Raw genomic sequence first — 16256 nt, 5'->3', positions numbered from 1 at the left:
CATTTTAAAAAATGTATATTATTCAGTAATGAGGTACAGTGTTCCATAAATAGCAATGAGGTCAGTATGTTGATCACATTGTTAAAATTATATATGCCTTCACTGTTTATTTTTCTAGTTTTCTACTAATCTCTGAGTTAGGGAAAAGATTAATTTTTCACTGGAGAACATTTATAATCTGTGAGTATTTAATTACATTAACTTACATCTTGTTACATATTTTGTATCTCCTTAAATGTATATGTATATATATTTACATATCTATGAAATCAACACATATACAGGAAATATATTTAAAATATATAAAATACACATATATAGTTATTATATGTAATTTAGATAATATTCATGATAGAATTATTAAATTTTTAAAAATTTTCTTTGTCAGTTATATAATTCTTTTGGAAAATATAACTGGTTAGTTATGTGATCACAGATTCCAACTAGTAGGTAGGTGATAGCTTTCTCAATTCCAGGCTCTATTTATTAGGAAATCCAACAAATGATAGCAAAATATATTCTTTATTAATTTTTCTCTCAAATGAATAAGTTTACATAGTTTTTTTTTCTAATTTTATATGCTTTTTAACAACAAATATCCCATACTGAAGGGCTGCATTGTGGCTAAAATATAACTACTAATATGTGTATTATTCAGGATCTTTTCTTTATTCCTTGATAACTCAAACCTAGAACACTCTGGATATGTTTTAGGTGAACTAGGGAAGAAAAAACACTTCCCCAATTTGATTGTACCAATATAATTGCTATGCAATTTAAAGTGTTATGCTTTATTATTAATATGTACTAGTAAATTAAAAAAGTGTTTTCCTTATGACAACATAATATTTCATCTCCTTAAAGACATTTATTTATATTGATTAATTAAATAACTTAGAAAAATGACAATTTAGAAAAACATTCTGATGCATTTTTTTCTTTCTTTTTTACTTTTAATGGTAGAGGTAAAAGGTTGATTTGAAAATTCTGTGTACAATTTCTCTTGTTTTAGCTTTATTGTATCATTGTTACATAGTATATGTGTTTATTTTGTGTCTCTCTGGCGATGATGTAGTTCAGTAGTGCTTGGCCTCTGGGTAAGAAGAAGCTATTGCATTAGCTTTGGCTATAAATTGGTACCACTGGGATGGGCAACTACTTAAATTATTATATTATTTTTCACAAGATGCCATGTTCTGAAATATTTCCCATTCATCAACCTAATAGCTCAGGGGGTATCTTCCGTGTCTTTATTGTCTGGGTCAGTTAGCTCTGGAGGGTAGAATGGAGATTATGAGGCCAGAGTTGTGGTTTTAATCTCTATATGAGCCAGTTAGCTTCTCAGTTAGAAAAACCCTGTAACTATCATTTGCACTTCTAACCTTGTGGTCTTGTAGTCTCACATTAAAGGTTATAAAAGTGATGTATCCCGGGAATGTAGATGACACAGTGTAATTCATCATTACTATTAAAAAATATATATATAAGGGTAAATATTCCCTTGACTAGGTTTCTTCATTCTTTAATGTGGAAGTATGTACATTGATTTGAAGCTATACATGCTTGCATTTTAATGAACTTTTTTTCATTGAAATAAATACAAAGCCAACAGCTCTTTGAGTCTAGAATATTGAAGGATAAAACAGATCAGTGTTTGAACTTTGGAGTCCTCTTAAAACTTATAATGTGCCATATTGAAAGCTCCCAGAGATGTGTTTCTGAGAGACTCAAAATTCCTTCAAACTAATTGGAAATTATTTTTTCACCCAGTCTTTCATGATCATCACATTTGTCTACTCATCAGTGTATTTGTGATGTAGTCTTGAGTTTGGATTGACAACCCAATTTTTATCTGGCTAGGTGGCTGAGTCCCAGTGTATCCTAAAGTAAATACTCTTATTTCTGATCATTGTACTTGATCCATGCTTCTGGAACACTCTCCTTGCATGTACTACTCTTTGTCTCTATTCTTAAGAGAAAGAGATTGGGTTTTTAACTCAACATCTTTCTCCATCCATTCCCTCAAGAATATTTGCTATCAGCTTTTATCAAAGTGATGTATAAGATAAAACGATTGTGAATTGCTTTAAAAAACTTACAATCCAGGTATAGAAAATAAGAAGTAAGGGTACCTGGGTGGCTCAGCGGTTGAGCATCTGCCTTTGGCTCAGGTCATGATCTTGGGGTCCTGGGATCAAGTCCCACATCGGGCTCCCTGCAAGGAACCTGCTTGTCTCTCTGCCTATGTCTCTGCCTCTCTCTCTCATTCTCTCTCTGTCTTTCATGGAATAAATAAATAAAATATTTTTAAAAAGTGAAATAAGAAGTGAGAATACTTAATTTTAATTCAAGAAAGATCATAGGTCATGACCAATGGGTATGGAAAAGATATAAGCAGTGTTGTAGGAATCCTTCAAATATTGAACTGCTTAATGTTGAGTTCACTGATATGAATTTGATCCTCTTCAATATACTTATTAGAAAGAAATGGAAGTTGGTGGCCAATATAATTATATTTAAATTTTCCTTGCTACTTTGAGTTATGTGACATAAAATAAGTTGCTTAATTTCCCTGAACTTCAATTCCCTACCCATAAATGAAGTATGATAATATATATTTTGAAGAGTTGTCATGAGAATTAACAATAATCTATATGAAAATAAATCCTCTTTCTCTTATACAGGATGTTCAGAAAATGTGAATAAATAAATAGGAGATGGATAAATAAGTTGATTATGACTTGATTCTAATGAAAATTTAGTACTTCTTTAAAAGAATAAGAGATGTGATTTTCTTATCATTACACCATTCCTCTTTTTACAAAGTGAAGCAAACTAAAAAATGACTGACACGACCCCCTTATTTGCAATATTTTCTGAATAATTATTCTCATAGCACATACACATGGAGTCAAAACACCAAGATTTGTTAATTTTGTCATCAGAATATTTTTTGGCTTTATTGATATAATTGACTTGCAACATTGTATAAGTTGGAGGTGCATATTTTTATTTATTTTTTTTTAAAGATGTATTTGTCTATTTGAAAGAGAAAGAGAGAGAAGAGGGGAGAGGCAAAGAGAGAGAAAATCAAGCAGACTTGGTGCTGAGCCTAATATAGGGCTCAATCTCAAGATCCTGAGATCATGACCTGAGCTGAAACCAAGAGTCAGAGGTTCAACTGACTGTGCCACCCAGGTGCCCCATAATGATTTTATATATGTCTATATTGAAAAATGATTACCACATTAAGATTAGTTAACACAAATATCTTCCCACATAGTTACAATTCTTTTTGGTAAACTATTATAATCTGCTCTCTTAGCAACTTTCAAATATGAAATACATTATTATTAACCATAGTCATCAAGTATATACATTACATTTCCAGAACTTATTTGTCTTATAACTGAAATTTTTACCCCTTGACCACTTTCCCCTATTTCCCTCATGGGTAGAATCCACCAATCTACTTTCTGTTTCTATTAATTTGGATTCCACATGTGTGAGTTCATTTAGCATTTGTCTTTCTCTGAATTATTTATCTCAGTATAATGCCCTCAAGATTCATTCATGTTATTGTAAATGGCAGGATTTCCTTCATTTTATGGGTGAATAACCTTACATTATATGTATATATACATATACCAATATATATACATAATCACATTTTCTTTATCCATTCACTTGTTTGATGGACATTTAGCATTTGGGTTGTTTCATGTCCTGGATATGGTAAATAATGTTGCAGTGAACAAAGGGTGTGGCTATTTCTTTAAGATAGTGGTTTCATTTCATTTGAATATATACTCACAAATGAAATTACTGGATTATGTGGAAGTTCTATTTTTAATTTTTTTTAATTTTTACAAATTTATTAGGGGAGTTTCATACTGTTTTCCATAATGGTTATACCAATTTACATTTCACCAACAATACAAGGGTCACTTTTCTCCATATCCTTGCCAACACTTGCTATTTCTTGTTTTCTTGATTATACACATTCTGACAGGTGCAAAGTGATACTTCATTGTGGTTTCGATTTACATTTCCTTGATAATTAGTGATATTGAGCACCTTTTCATGTACCTGTTGGCCGTTTGAATATCTTCTGTGAACAAACGTCTATTTTGGTCCTATGGTAATTTTTAAATTGGATTTGTTTTCTCTTGGGTTGTATGAGTTTCTTACATATTTTGAGTATTAACCCCTTATCAGATAAGTGGTTTGAAAATATTGCCCTCCATTCCACAGGTTACCTTTTTGTTTTGTTGATCATTTCTTTTGCTGTGAAGATTTTCAGTTTGATGTAGTCCTACTTATTTACTTTTGCTTTTGTTGCTTATGCTTTGGATGTCATCTTCATAAAATCATTACCAAGAAACAATGCCAAGGAAATTTTCCCTCTGTTTTTTTCTAGGAGTATAATGGTTTCATTTCTTATATTAAAGTATTTAATTATTTTTGAGTGAATTCTTTTAAGTGGTGTAAGATAGAAGTCCAGACTCATTGCTTTGCAGGTGAATATTCAGTTTTCCCAAGATAATTTATTAAAGAGACTGTCTTTTTCTCCTTGGGTATTCTTGGCTGTCTTGTCAAATATTTGATTGTTTAAGCATGGTTTATTTTTGGAATCTAAGTCTTGTTCCATTAGTCTGTGTCTATTTTTATGCCATATCATACTGTTTTCACATCTATAGCTTCACAATATAATTTAAAATCAGGAAGTGCAATGCCTTCATTTTTGTTCTTATCTCTCAGAATTGCTTTTACTTCCTTTGTGGTTCTATACAAATTTTGGAATTATTTTTTCTATTTTTGTAAAAAGAAAGTATTTGAAATCTTGATAGAGCACATTGAATCTATAGATTCCATTGGGTGATATGAACATTTTAACATTAATTCTTTCAAACCATGAACATAGGATATCTTTCCATTTACTTGTGTCTTCATCAACTTCTTTCATTAATGTCTTTCAGTTTAAATTATACAGATCTTTCCTCTCCTTGGTTAAACTTATTTCTAAGTATTTTTCAGACTATTGTAAATGAGTTTTTTTTTTCTTTTTCAGATAATTCATTTTTATTGTATGTAAACACAACTGATTTTTGTGGATTGATATTACATTCTAGAATTTTCTGAATGTGTTTACTGATTCTAACAGTTTTTTTGGTGGAGTCTTTCAGATTTTCTGTATAAGATCATGTCATCTGCAAACAAAGACAATTGTACTTATTCCCCTCTAATTAGAATGCATTGTATTTGTTTTTCTTGTCTGATTGCCCTGGCTAGGACTTCTGTTGCTATGAATAGGGTGGTGAGAGTGAGCACCTTCATCTTACTGTTCTCATAGGAAAAAATTTACTTTTTGCCATTCAGTATAATGTTAGCTGTGGGCTTGTTATATATGGCCTATATTATTTGGAAGAGACTGTAGCTGAGAATGTATGTTACCATCTTGATGACATCACTCCCTAGAATGTGTTTCTATCATTTGCTGAAGTCTACCAATATTCGTTTCCATGCATGAAAAATCTATTTTTTCTTCCTTTTTGTTAAAAACAATTAAGATGGAGTCTATTTTCCTTTACTCTTACTTTATTCCAACAATATATTTTAATTTCATATATATATATATAAAAGTATATATATATATTCTCAAAGTTGTTTTTGCTTTGAAAGTTCTCCACCGTTTTCCTTTTCCTGTCTCTAGATTTATTCGGGTATAATTTAATCAGGAGTCTTCCTGGAAAGGCCAATTTAAGTGAATTCTTAGTCTGTTGCAGCTCTTTCTTTCAATTCATATTTATGACTGTACTCATACAATAATTTGAAGTTTATATACACATTTGTCTATGTTTACTTCTCTATCTCTTCCATCTAATTCATAATAGGTATTAGTAAATATTTATTGCCTGAATGACTGACTGAATGAGTTGCTTCATAATGACTTCAGCACTAAAGCATTTTATTAATGGTTATGTCATCACGTATCAGGCAGAGCAAACATTTGAGAGAAAGCACATGCTAAAAGTACATGGAATTGAATCAGTTTATGTTGCATTTAAGGAGATCAGTTATTTTCATTTCAATGTTATATTAAATATTTTTATTAATTTTTGTTTCTTTATGAAATGGACACTTACTGAGTTCCTGATATGTGCCAGGCAAACATGGCAGTGAATAATATGGACAAAATTTCCCAAATCTCTGAAGCGTACAGTCTTGTCGGTCTTTTTGTTGTTTGTTTGTTTTACAAAAGAGAATACAATGAATGCAACAAATAGCAGTCCATATTCTTCCTTCCAAGATAATCTCAGTTAATATAACAGACTACTATTTAGTTAGTTACAGTAGTTAAACCATTTAGAAAAGAATGAAATGAAAAATGAAAGCATCAATCCTCTGCAACTTCATTTCTTTCCCTAAAGGGACCACTGTTTATACTTCCTTTGACTCTCTGGAAATAAATGAAAAAAATATATGTATACAATCCTCAGAGGAAAGGAATTATAGTTATTCACGTCTGTTTTTCACTGAAATAATGTCATGTAAAATTTCCACATTTAGCATATGTATATCTACCTCAATTTTTGAGCAATGCAGTGTTATGGCTATACCATAATTAATATAACTAGCTCCCTATTGAGCAACTCTAATTGCCTCTATTTTCCATTATAAAATCATTTTTAAAAAATATGTAATATGTTGTAACAAATATTTTATCAGTGAGGAATGTCATAGAATGAAAGTTCATTCTAAAAGAAAAATAATTAATAAATATTATAATATTAAATATTATTCTGATCCCTTGGCCATCCCATGAGTCCAGTATTTCATTAACTATAACTTCTCTATATATTAAAGGACCAGAAGGTCAGTTATAAGAAATGAGTAGTTACTGAGTCACACTTGGAAAGTCATCAGTTTTGTTTTTTTTTTTTTTAGATTTTATTTATTTATTTATGAGAGAGAGAGAGAGAGAGAGAATCAGGCTCCATGAAGGGAGCCCAACATGGGACTCCATCCCTGGTCTCCAGGACCACACCTTGGGCTGAAGGCAGTGCTAAACCACGGAGCCACCCGGGCTGCCCAAGTCATCAGTTTTTAACTATTATCTCCTTTGGAGCACAGATAAAAGCTTTTCCATAAGAATGCCCTTTCAAAAAAAAAAAAAAAAAGTAATCCTTCCAAAAATATACATATATATAGCAAAAAGTCCTGTTCTATGTGGTCTAGGAGTATTGTAATTTGTTTTGATTGATAAGGTGAGCTAAGACTCAAAATTTTCCATTGGCACATCTATGATGATATCTACATTTCTTATGGAGGGCAGTAGGTATAAAGTACGGTAATACCGTTGCTAAAGGTAGCATTCTGTGTTTTTAAGGAGCTGTTAGAAACCAAGACAGTCCAGGAAATTCATCACACATAAGCACATTGACAATGAAATGAGAGCATTCATCTGAAACAACCCACCAGATGCTTCCATGATATCCTGTCAATATGGTTCACTTCATTCTGTCAAAGCCTTTCTGACAGTATGGTTGTTTTGTCTTGTAACTGTCAAAGATACTTTTGTATTGGCAGGCCCAGCAGGGATCATTTTTGAGTTTCTTTCTTTCTTTTTTTTCCAAGTCACATGATCACACAGATGCAGTGAAGGATTGCAATCAGTAAATCAGCATAAGATACTAGTGAGGAAAACACATGTATGAACTAACCTATTTTGGTGTTTAAAAAAATGTGATGGGAGACAATGTATACACAAGAAATGGTTTGTTTCTAACAAACTGTTGCTAACTCTGTTAAATCTCTTCTTTTTCATGGGATTAGGGGTATGAGTTACACATTTTATTTTTCCTTTTAACCAGAGACTTTGTGACTAAATGTGTTGTGTTTGTTCCTTAAACCTGCAGTATTTCTGACTGAACATCTCTCTAAATGTTGAAGGTAATGTTCTCCAAAGCTGGAAACTTTAAAGTTCAAACATCAATTTGTGGACATAGCTGAACTAACCATAGGACCTACATTGTAAAGAAAAGGATCCAACAGACTAAAATATCAGTAAGACAGCAGTGCAACTGGATTTAACTTGAAACAATTTTGACTCCGAATATGTCAGAAAGGGGGATCCCTGGGTGGCGCAGCGGTTTGGCGCCTGCCTTTGGCCCAGGGCGCAATCCTGGAGACCCAGAATCGAATTCCACATCGGGCTCCCGGTGCATGGAGCCTGCTTCTCCCTCTGCCTATGTCTCTGCCTCTCTCTCTCTCTCTCTCTGTGACTATCATAAATAAATAAAAAAATTTAAAAAAAGGAATATGTCAGAAAGCTTCTCAAAAATAAGATTCACTCTCTCAAGTGTTAGATTTTTTAGAAACTTTTTAATTTGGAATAGTTTACATTCAAAAGAAGTTGCAAAAGTGAAAGCATCCACATGTATCTCTCACCCAGCCTCCCCCAAGAATAACATTTTACAAAACAATACTACATTTGTGAAAGTAGAAATTTGACATTGGTTCAACACTAATGTATAGTCACACACTTCTTCCAGTCCTACCTCTCAGAAGTTATGGAATTGTCTCCACCAATATGACTTTGTCATTTCAAGAATATTATAAAATTTAAAGGTTGAAGTATATAAGCCATTTTAACAGATTTAACAGGGATAGAATTCACATGTCATAAAGTCCACCCATTTAGAGTACAAAATTCAGTGCATTTAAGTATATTCTCAGAGTTGTGTAGCCATAATTTTAAACTATTTTCATTTCAAAATGAAACTCCATATCCATTGCAGTCCTTCTCCATTCCCCCACCCTCAAAGGCTCACAGCATTAGACAATCAAGAATCCCCTTCCTACTTTCTGTCGCTACAGATATTTCTACTCTAGATATTTCATATTAATGGAATCATACCATATGTGGTCTTTGGTAACTGACGTCACACTTATCGTACTGGCATCAAAGTCCACCTCTATTTTAGCATGCTGCAGAATTTTATTCCTCTTTTGTTTCTAAATAATATTCCATTTTATGGATATATGAATATTTTATTTATCTAGTCAGCATTTGATGGAAATGTGGGTCACTTACAGTCTTTGACTATTATAAATAGTGCTGCTATAAACAATTGGTTTCACATTTGCGTGTGGATGAATGTTGCCTGTCTGTTGAGTCAGGTGGTAAGTCTATGTTATCATATGGACAGACCACAGCCTGCTCAATCCTGTGTTTTTATTCTTTTATTACAAATACCCAGGAATGTAATTGCTGGGTCATATAGTACACATTTAATTCTGTAAGAAATTGTCAAACTGTTTCCAGAGTGACTATAATGACTTATTCTCACAAGAGATGCATAGAGAGCCCATGGCTTCATGTCTTTGTCAGAATTTTGTATTGTCAGTGTATAATTATTTTAAAAAGTTAAGCCATTCTTAGAAGAGTGAGGGCTATCTTGCTGTGGCTTTAGTTTGTATGTCCCTTGTGGATAATCATCTCACCATCTTTCAGGTGCGTATTTGCTACTGCGTTTCCTCTGCGCCCCCCACCCCACTTCCTGTGTCTTTCAAGCCTTTTTCTCACATTCTAACTGTGTTGTGTTCTTACTGCAACATTTAGAAAACACTTCATGTATTATGGAAACAAGTCCTTTGTCAGATTGTAATTTGCTGATATTTTCCCCCCGGCCTCTTCATCCCCCTAGCAAGGTCTTTCACAGGGCAGAAAATTTTAGTTTTGATGAAGTCTAATTTAATGATTATGTTTTCAATGGACTGTGCTCCTGACATCATGTCTAGGAACTCTGCCTAATTTTAGGTCCCAGTGATTTGCAAAGTTATAGTATGCATTTTACGTTTTGATCTATAAGTCACTTTTAAAATAAAATATCAGGTTTAATGAGTGTTTTTTGTTTGTTTTGCCTATGGATATCCATTTGTTGCATCATGATTATTTAAAAACTGTACTTGCCCCTGACTGAATTGCTTTTGCCACTCTCTGTCCCAAATTCTAAACAATGTTGACTTTTACCTGAGTCTTGTGATCCTGGAAATATTTGGTTTTCTTTTCTTTTCTTTTCTTTTCTTTTCTTTTCTTTTCTTTTCTTTTCTTTTCTTTTCTTCTTTTCTTTTCTTTTCTTTCTTTTCTTTCTTTTTTTTCTTTTCTTTTCTTTTCTTTCTTTTCTTTTCTTCTTTCTTTTCTTTTTCTTTCTTTCTTTCTTTTTTTTTTTTGGAAAGAAACACAAGAAAGAAGACATATAGGTAGTATGTAATATGTAAGCAAGTAAATGAGATTATCTACTGAGAGACAATGTTGTGGAAGTGGAGAAAAGCTCAGGACTGGGGCAGACAGAGAATAAGAAATCAGAAAGTGAGCTGGGCAAAGATGAACCCACAAGTGGAAAAGGAACACTGTGAATGTGTAGAATGTATAGTATCATAATCCAGAATTAATGAGTATTCAAGGAGAATAGTCTGAGGCTTTCTAGAATATGAGGGAATATGGTATTCATTGGACTCAATGGCAGAGAGATCATTGGAGTTATTGGCTATCTAACCTCCTAGGGATAAAATTGTAGTGAATTGGAGGTAGATGCAGAGAAGAGGAATGGAAAAAGTCAGTGAAACTTTTGAAAATCTGATTGTAAAAGGAGATAAACTGACTAGTAGGACAGGAGTTGGAGGGAGATATAAAGTCAAAGAGGGGCTTATTTGCTTTATTGGGATGTTCCAGAATATGGTTGCACATGCAAGGGAAAGAGATCAGGAGAGAAAAAGAGGTTCATCAGACCAGATGGAACGGAGTGCCAACTGAAGAAATACAGTTCTGCGATAGACAGAATAATGGCAGAATAATGGCTCCCCAAGATATCCACATTCTAATCCAGAATTTATGAATCTGTTACTCACATAACCTGTGCTGATGCAATCAACTAAAGGATCTTTGGGATGAAGAGATTATCCTGGATTATCCACGTAAAGGCAAGATTTCAAAGGTCCTTACGACCGAAAAAAGGAGGAGTGACAGAGTCAGAGGAAGAGATGTGAAGACACAAGCAGAAGCTGAAGTGATTGCTAACTTTGAAGATGAAAGGGGCCATGAGCCATGGATGGCAGGTGCCTATAGAAGGTGGAATAAGAAAAGAAATGGATCACCCCCTAGAACCTCCAGAAAGAACACAGCCCTGCTGTTACTTTGGCTGTAGCCCCCTGAGACCCATTTCAGATTTCTGCCATCCCAAATCATAAGTTAATAAATTTGTGCTGTTTTAAGCTGCTGAATCTGTGTGATTTCTTTCAGCAGCAATAGGAAGCTAACACAGCTTTTATCTGGTCAGTCTCCCTTAAAGATATAACATCTGAAATGTGTTTGTGGTGGTGGGAGATTATTTTTATTGATTTATTGACTTATTTATTCATCAAACCATCTCATTAAAAGTGTGCACTTGATTGTTATTGACAAAATTATTTTTTCTAACATGCAAAGACAACATTTAATTGTCTATGTAATTAAAATATTTTGTAGCCAGGCCAACAACAGCCAGTATAAGCTTGTACCTTTTCATATCTCTAACATTGCATTTAAATATCATAAACAAATTTTATATTTGTTTTCTTTTCCTTACCCCCCCAATTAATCATCAAAACAATATATTAAGAAATTTCTGACAATATAAAATTCAGAGGGAATCCCCAGGAGTGGCACTTGTCAGGCTTCTGTGGCATATCAGGTATAATGGGTGAGCTCGGGGTTTTTGGGGAGTCACCACATATTATCCTTTTAGCTTACAGATAACATTGATGAAACTTCCTAAGAGCAAATAGCATATATACAACAAAGAGCAGTTCTGGTTTTCTATGGTCTACAGCCTTTTCTGACACTAGTACAGAGAAAGAATGTTCCTTTATTTGAGTCTCCACATACTGTATACATACCACTATTACAGAAAACTTTATAATGTATAAGTTATTAATTTACATTTTTTACTGGAAAAATGAATTAAGGGTAAGAATATTGCATAGGTTTTATATATCTAGTTCTAGTCATGGTACCTGATAAATAATAGATGCTTCATAGAACATCAACCTGAATATAAGGCAGTGATTCCTATGACTTTACCACAGTTTGGACACTTGAGCTTGAGCCTGATATGAATAGAATCTCTGAAGTTATGGCCATGGAAACAAGGGAAAAATCTGTGTAAGCTTGGGCCAAGTTAGTAAGTTCTTCTTTGGCTCAGTTTTCACATCTGTAAGATGAAGATAATAACAATACCTACTTTGTCTTGTTATTGTCAGTGTTACAGAAGACATTGAACATAAAACTCTTAGCACAGTACCTAAAGGTTTACCTTTAAAAAAGCTCAGCAAAATTATAACCATCCTGCAGAATCATAACCCTATAGGTAGTAAATATTGATAGTATTGTACGTTTATTTTCTCAAACGAGATGCTAAACAAAGTAAGCTTTGCTGTCTCTTTTTATATTACTTAGTTGAAACCAACAAATAAATTATGAATAATTTAACTAGAAGAGGAATGTATTAATAGGACATTAAGTGATTCACAAAGGCTCTAGGAAATCTAACAAATAAAATTTGAAGCCTGCATAGAGAAAAACAATACTCGCAATCAAGTCTGTGGAAATACTGCTGCTAGGGTGTCTTAACTTGTCTCTCAAATGCATTCCACCAACAGTGGACAATGTGGTCACTCTAATGTTTCTGTTAGGACCTGGAGGTATCTGCTATTGCACTGCCTCCTATAGAAAGAATAGGTTCTGCTCAGTCTGTGTGGTTTAGGATTCAAAATAGGAGATTAGTAGGTCCAGTTGGAGGATCTCCGGCATGTACCCTGCCTTGCCTGCAAGACAGCCTTAGAAAATGAAACTTTGGCGTTTTTGGTCTCCATTGGGGACATGAAGCTTTTCCTACACTCTAATTCCCTGATTATGAAAGGTAATTTTAAAGCTGAACAGCAAAAGAAAATATAAGAAGTCCTCTATGTCTTAACATGTGTTAATATGTAGAATTCATGGGATTTAAAAGAAAAATTAAGTTTGAAAATGCACTATCTTGAGTTTAGCCATATATCAGATTTCCTTTAAAGATCTTTTTGTCAGCAAATTAGCCTTCACTTTCCCAAAACCAAAATGGTTTTACCCCCTTCCCCACTCTGTTACAAGTGTTTACAATCTTGCTATTTCCTGCCCTTGGATTGGAATCATGATGTGGCATTGTGAATGATGGCAGAAACAAAAGTGCAGTGATTGCTGAGCTGTCAGTGGCAGGTGAGCAGCATAGACGTGCACTTCAACTCAAACATGCTCACAGATTCTCACAGGGAGATCTGAAGGCAATTCTGTGCTTGGATTATGATTATTGTATTCTTTCCTTTGTTCTACATTCAAATTATCCCTAGATTTCACTCAGAACACAACCAAATCCTACCTATGCCTACTAAAAAAACGCATGGAGTTTCTACAGACGCACTACGTAATTTGAACAAAGCCTCTACTCCTACAACTTTTTAAAGCAATACTTTAAACTTTATCACTTGCCTTTCGTATTTCCCAGGAGAATCTTCTTGAATGTTGTTCCAAAGAAATAATGTTTCTGGGTTGAACATGGTGAATGTGTGACTAGAATCGATGTGAAATTTTTGACAAAAAGGATTTCTCAAGGGTGTTTCACAAGTAATATAATGAATTCTCACTATAGTCTCCATAAAAAGGCAAGTTTTTTATTATGGCAAGGTATTTTAATTCACTAGGGTTAGAATAATCAGAGAAAGCACCATATTTAAATATGTATGATTATGTGTGTATATAAATATTCATATTTGTACAGTTTATTAGTTACACCCTATGTCACTAAGCCCAAGGGTACAGTAATATAATTTAAAATACACACTCCACATTTCAATGTTTAAAACATTTAAAGCCATTATGAAATATATGGTAATAGTAATGGTAATATAACTTTCTCTTGCTATAGTTGTGTGGGAATATATATATGAAAGATATAAAAATATTTTGTTAAATATATTCTTATATGAGAATAAAAATTCTTTATATCCCATAAATATCAAGAACATATTAGATGTCAATGAATGGAAGATTAAATTCATTTCTAGTGAGTTAAAATTTAAAGCAAAGATTTAAAAATTTTTGCATGATATTCTGTCCAGAAACAAAAATAAATCATGAATCTACAAGGCAAGAAACCAGTGGAGCCACTATTTCTTGAAGAGTATACTACAATTTCTGATGGCTTAAAATGCAAATTTAAGGAGCCATTATAGGAGACAAATGGCAAATCTAAATCCTTGTGTAGGATGAAAAATTATACTGAAGAAATCCTGTTTAATGTAAAGGCCTCTGATGGGTAGCAGATTCAGTGGATGAAACAGGAAACAGAATTCATCTCAGTGCTGAACATTTAGTTTATGTCTATTTTGGGTAGATAGTGCCTTTTAGCTTCTAGAGGTAGCCAAAAATGGGAGGGGGAGTGTCAAAGAGAGTGTGTGCACATACAATACAGAGAGACAGAAATAAAGACAGAGAGACAGAGATAAGAAACCCATTCAGAAGAAAGGCACTTAACATCTAGCTTCAAAGATTTCTTTTTTTTTTTTTCTTTTCGGTATCTGGAAGTTTTATTAATGATTGCCAAACTTCTCTCTAATTTTTTTTTTATTAACTTTTATTGGTGTTCAATTTACCAACATACAGAAAAACACCCAGTGCTCATCCCGTCAAGTGTCCACCTCAGTGCCCGTCACCCATTCCCCTCCAACACCCGCCCTCCTCCCCTTCCACCACCCCTAGTTCGTTTCCCCGAGTTAGGAGTCTTTATGTTCTGTCTCCCTTCCTGATATTTCCCAACATTTCTTTTCCCTTCCTTTATATTCCCTTTCACTATTATTCATATTCCCCAAATGAATGAGAACATACACTGTTTGTCCTTCTCCGATTGACTTATTTCACTCAGCATAATACCCTCCAGTTCCATCCACGTTGAAGCAAATGGTGGGTATTTGTCGTTTCTAATGGCTGAGTAATATTCCATTGTATACATAGACCACATCTTCTTTATCCATTCATCTTTCGATGGACACCGAGGCTCCTTCCACAGTTTGGCTATTGTGCACATTGCTGCTAGAAACATCGGGGTGCAGGTGTCCCGGGGTTTCATTGCATCTGAATCTTTGGGGTAAATCCCCAACAGTGCAATTGCTGGGTCGTAGGGCAGGTCTATTTTTAACTCTTTGAGGAACCTCCACACAGTTTTCCAGAGTGGCTGCACCAGTTCACATTCCCACCAACAGTGTAAGAGGGTTCCCTTTTCTCCGCATCCTCTCCAACATTTGTGGTTTCCTGCCTTGTTAATTTTCCCCATTCTCACTGGTGTGAGGTGGTATCTCATTGTGGTTTTGATTTGTATTTCCCTGATGGCAAGTGATGCAGAGCATTTTCTCATGTGCATGTTGGCCATGTCTATGTCTTCCTCTGTGAGATTTCTGTTCATGTCATTTGCCCATTTCATGATTGGATTGTTTGTTTCTTTGGTGTTGAGTTTAATAAGTTCTTTATAGATTTTGGAAACTAGCCCTTTATCTGATATGTCATTTGCAAATATCTTCTCCCATTCTGTAGGTTGTCTTTTAGTTTTGTTGACTGTATCCTTTGCTGTGCAAAAGCTTCTTATCTTGATGAAGTCCCAATAGTTCATTTTTGCTTTTGTTTCTTTTGCCTTTGTGGATGTATCTTGCAAGAAGTTACTGTGGCCAAGTTCAAAAAGGGTGTTGCCTGTGTTCTCCTCTAGGATTTTGATGGACTCTTGTTTCACATTTAGATCTCTCATCCATTTTGAGTTTATCTTTGTGTATGGTGAAAGAGAGTGGTCCAGTTTCATTCTTCTGCGTGTGGATGTCCAATTTTCCCAGCACCATTTATTGAAGAGACTGTCTTTCTTCCAATGGATAGTCTCCACCCCAAGATTGCTGGAACTCATACAGCAATTTGGTAGCGTGGCAGGATACAAAAATCAATGCCCAGAAATCAATGGCATTTCTATACACTAATAATGAGACTGAAGAAAGAGAAATTAAGGAGTCAATCCCATTTACAATTGCACCCAAAAGCATAAGATACCTAGGAATAAACCTAACCAAAGAGGTAAAAGATCTATACCCTAAAAACTATAGAACACTTCTGAAAGAAATTGAGGAAGACACAAAGAGATGGAAAA

Source organism: Vulpes lagopus, chromosome 2 (assembly GCF_018345385.1).
Source record: "Vulpes lagopus strain Blue_001 chromosome 2, ASM1834538v1, whole genome shotgun sequence".
Classification (NCBI taxonomy): Eukaryota; Metazoa; Chordata; class Mammalia; order Carnivora; family Canidae; genus Vulpes; species Vulpes lagopus.
This window is presented reverse-complemented; position numbering follows the sequence as displayed.